General features: G+C 42.8%; 1 long non-coding RNA gene across 1 annotated transcript; it reads left to right on the top strand.

Moving 5' to 3' along the window:
• The first annotated feature begins 697 nt into the window (after positions 1-697).
• On the top strand, positions 698-3279 carry LOC111525495. The gene is made up of 2 exons (XR_002726123.1): positions 698-814; positions 2716-3279. It is a non-coding gene; the product is annotated as an uncharacterized LOC111525495 (long non-coding RNA).
• The last annotated feature ends 1465 nt before the right edge of the window (positions 3280-4744 follow it).

Genomic DNA, 4744 nt, shown 5'->3' with positions numbered 1-4744 from the left:
GCGTGCAGATTCATTACATAGGTAAACATGTGCCATGGTGGTTTGTTGCATGTATCAACCCATCACCTAAGTATTAAGCCCCACATGCATTAGCTGTTTATCCTAATGCTCTCCCTCCACCAACCCTGCTGTGTTTCATTTTCCTCTCATATCTCGTGACCACATAATTCCTTCTTTAATGACAAATTGTATTGAATGCAGTGGCCAGTCTTACAAGTGCTGTAATCTGAATGAAAAAATGAAGCTTTCCACTTGATCACTCTGGTATATTATTTTTAAAAAGATGGAAGTTGTCATATGACAATGGAGGCATTAATTCTCTAACCTATTCCAAAACTGTAGCTCATATTTGCCAAGAAAACAGAATGTGAATGTGAAGCTGTGTTTGTGCTTGAGGCAGGAGGAAGCAGAAGGAGACCAAAAAGTCGCCTTAATGTTAAGCAAAACTTTGAATCGGCTTTTAAATTAGATATGCTTTCACGGCTGATGTTATTTGAAAGCTGAATAGCCAATGTCAAAAATAGATTTTCCTTTCTTTCCAAAGTGCAGATGGGGTCCAGAAAGGGGCAAAAATAACCACATGCCTTTCTTGGACTCCTGACTCTCACCCCCCAAAGGGTTTTCTTGTGTAGGAACCAACAATTCCTTGGATGGAAACACTGGATAGGCTAGTCATTATTTTGAGATTGAAGGGACTGCAGATTCTTGGCAGACCTCTGTTGTTTTTCTAGAGTTGTAGGCAAGTAGTTGGACAAAAAGCAAGAAGCTGATCCATGTTGCTGGCTTTGGATTCTTTGTGAACAAATGAGACAAGGTGAGTAGCTGCCCGGCTCAGCTCCTTCTTCGTTTCCGTGTCGGGGGAGGTGGGGGAAAGGTTCTGATGACTGCAATCCTGGTGTCAGATCTTGGTCTGTTGGAAAACAACGGCTCGCCGGCCCCTGCAGGAAGACCTAGGCAATGTCTGCATGCTGCCAGTGCAGCCCATGGAGGGGTTAGAAATAGTAGGATTGCTTGTAGAGAGAGAACAATCACTCAATTGTCAGATTTTTTTTCACTTTTCATCCACACGCTGGGTGGCTTTGTAGCACAGTCGGAGATACTGTGTTGAGGAGCCTCTGCTCATGGCAATGTTTCCTCTGTTCGCTTTCTGCTGCTTGTGCATTGGAAAATTCCATCCTTTAACACTGGGATTATATGTCACCGTTGCTGAAATCATAGACAGAGCCCACTTAATTTGCTACGAGCATGAGAAATAGCCAGAGAATGGGAGAAGCATAGCATTCCCTTGTATAAAGAGAAGATTGAATAAGGTCAGTGAACCAAAGAGACACCAGGTCACAAACCCTCAGAGGGTCATGAAAATCTTCCCGGGCGTCCTGTCTTTAGGAGCAAAACGAATGCCTGATTAAATTTTTTTTAAAAAGTATTGAAGATTAGCCATGATGGTTGTTTGAGCTGGGTGAGATATTTGAGGGCTCATTACACTAGTTTCTGTACTTTTGCACATTTTTGAAAATTTCAAATGATAAAACATTTTTTACGAAATATTTAAATACCTCCCTGCTTCATCTCAGAATGATTTCGGAGCCCCTGAGTGCGTCCCATGTACGCATGCGCGGCAGTAGGGGCTGCTCAACTGAGCATGCTTGTGATTTGGCCTCAGTCAATTTCACTGTGTGCTGAGCCCCCAAAGATGCTAACTCCCGTGCGGTTTCAAATGGTCTTTATTCTTAGCCATATGTTCTTTGGCCCATATCCTGAATGGATCATTTGTTAAAGTCTAGAAGCATTAGCAACACAGATGTTGAAATTCATGTTAATAATTCAGTAAATTGCCTCATGATAATCTTCACTTTATCTGAAGATGGCCTTTGTCTCGTCAAAGTCTGCCCCTGGACCTCAGAAAGCCAGTGTTACAGAAAAAAAAGACAGGGACAGTTATGTCTAATTTTGGTTTTCATTTATAGAGAACAAATTGTTGTAAAGAAGTGATTACAAATAGCAGCTAGCTGATATTTTAAGCACAAAATATAAGAATTTCAGACATGAGGTCATGAAAGCAATTTTTGATGCCTCAATTCCTGGTTAATTTCAATTTTTATTTTAATCTGAGCACCCAACAACTGACACAAAATAACTCTTTTATTGATGTCCTCCTTGTGTCTGGTGGCCCAGAAATGGTTATCTTAAAATTTATTGTGTAGTCACTGTTTCCTGGATCTTGTGGACACAGATATGGTAGAAGGTTCTAGAAATGAGGCATGTAGGCACATTGTAAGATTTATGGGTTTTAGCCACACACTCTTGAAACTTGATGTTAATCTTCACATTTGATTAAAATTTTAAATATATTGATTAAAGATTATAGCTAACATGAAATTTATGTTGATGAAATAGAAAATATTTTGACTATCATTTTCTGCTTTTGCATACACACTATACTGGACATCTGCTGTGTGTATCTCTCACCTTCTGACCCATCTTCCACACCAGCCATTGCTGGGGCAGCCAGCTTAAAACAAGTATAACCAGAAGGTGCCTTGTTTCAGCTGCACTGTGTGTCTCCCTTTCTGCCCTGGGCCTCTCTGATACAGTATCCTGGTATTGAGGCTTGTGCAACCTGGAAGTATAAGGGAGTCAACACTCCATGAGGAAACTCTTGGCCAAAAGGGGATGGGAGTCTGTAAATTAGTGCTCCCTTTTTTCTTCCCCTAGGCTGCAAATTCAGAGGATCCTCCCAGAAGATGAGATGGATCAGGTCACCACCTTCTTTCCCTTCTTCCCTGCTTCACACCCTCAGGCCCCAACTCCTGTCTGCTGAGATCACTCTCCAAACCAATCTTCCTTTACAAAGCCCTTGTTGCAGGCTGTGCCTTCTGAGGGGAACCCAGGCCAAGACACTAAAACGACACACCAACGTGAAGACACGAACACAAACTGCTAAGGGATTGGTTGGATTGCATATCTCTGTGAATGGGACTCAAGAGAAGTTTGGGAAATGCTGGACCAGATGACCCTTGCAATCATGGTGCATAGAATTAAAACCGTCAAGGTCCCCATCCATCTCTGAAATGGATGAGAATCTGAGTCTTCCACGAAGAACAGAGGGAGAAGATGCCCAAGCCTTATTAAACCCGTGGAATGTCTTTGGGTATGTGTGACATCAACAAGAAGCAGCAGAGAAAACAAAATATTTTCACAAACATTCAGAAATCCCCAAATCTTGGGAGTTGTCTGTACCATTTGTAGGTTTAATGATAAAATGGCACATGATGTTGACCTATTCCAAGGCAATTGTTCATCTCAGCTAGGGTGTAATCTCTGCCTACAGATTAAGGCAGAGGAGACCAAGGAGGGCTGTTTACTCTGTCATGATCCGTCCCAGGGGAGGATGGGTTTTGGACCAGCTAGGTTATGTGGCTGGCTGCTGAGGATTCTGAACATCTAGTTACCTCCCCGTACCTCTATCCCATATACCCTAGGCCGGGTTCTTCCCTGGATTGAGCCGTCTTTTTCTGAAGGCAAATTTTCCACTAGGAGGAAGATTAGAAATGCCAGTTCTTGGGTTGCACCCCAGATCTTTGGCAATCTGTTGTGACAGATCCTCCAGGCGACTCTGATGCTGGCTGAAGTTTGGGAACCATTGCCCTTGGCAATGTTCCTGCTCATCCTGGCTTGCAGGCTTTGGAGGCCTTCACTGTTGATTGATTTACACTCCTGTCCACAGAACGGGCTCAGGAAACAAAAGATTACTTAATTAGCTGGGAGGTGAGAAAAAAGGGGCTGGAACTGTGTAGGCAGCCACACAGCTTACAAACAGATTATGTTCTGGACTTTGGAAGTCAGCTGTTTGGAATAGAAGCTGTTTTCCTAGGAATGGTAGATAGCTTTTTATGCCAGCACATAAAGGCATATTTAATTCCGAACTTGGCTGAAATACTGCTGCGTCACAATGAAAATGAGCAGATCCCAGTGCTCCTGGAGTATTAGTACCTAATCAAAGCAGAACAGAACAATAAGTGCAACACGGAGATGGTGTTTTATGTATGCTGATATTGCTGGTCAAAGGAAAAGGTTGATTTGGAGATGGATTAAGAGGTAAATTGGGATATGTCAAGATTCATAAGGCGTTTCTGGCTTTTCTCTAGAATATGATGATACTCATTCATTTAGACAGACTTTCCTTAACTGTGGTTCTGGACCATTACCTTTCTTTTTTCTGAAGGCAAATTTCCCACTAGGAGGGAGGTAAAGAATTCTGAGACCAATTGACAAGGGTTGAAAAGGAGAACAGAAAGAGTAATGGAATTAGAGGGAATGAAGGTGTATTTATTAATTAATATGAGCATCAGTGGAGACAAAAGTAACATGAGTTGTGAGCAATGAGAGGTGGATGGGCATAGACCAAGGTTAGGATTCTCCTCTACTTGGCAAGACAGGAAAGAAAGCAGACCTATGCGGAGCACATGGGCTGGGAGCTGCTGCTCTAGATACCTTCCCTACCACTGTATTTGCCTGCCCTTGTCCCTTGCGCAGTTCCATGTCATGTCACCCGACTCCTTTCCTCTCCCTGGTTACTGATAGGGCACAAGAAGATGAGCTGAGCTGGACCAACTCCCTTTTTCTTCCTAGAGATTTGAACTGAGAAATAACCAGATACATTTCAGTCCGCAATGAGGGGGTTTGCGGCTGGCCGTGAGCGCTTCACACATTCACAAATCACGCACTTCTAGTTAGCTTTCTT

Source organism: Piliocolobus tephrosceles, chromosome 19 (genome assembly GCF_002776525.5).
Source record: "Piliocolobus tephrosceles isolate RC106 chromosome 19, ASM277652v3, whole genome shotgun sequence".
NCBI classification, from domain to species: Eukaryota; Metazoa; Chordata; class Mammalia; order Primates; family Cercopithecidae; genus Piliocolobus; species Piliocolobus tephrosceles.
The sequence above is the reverse complement of the archived record's forward strand: the minus strand, read 5'-3'. Positions and strand labels throughout refer to the sequence as shown.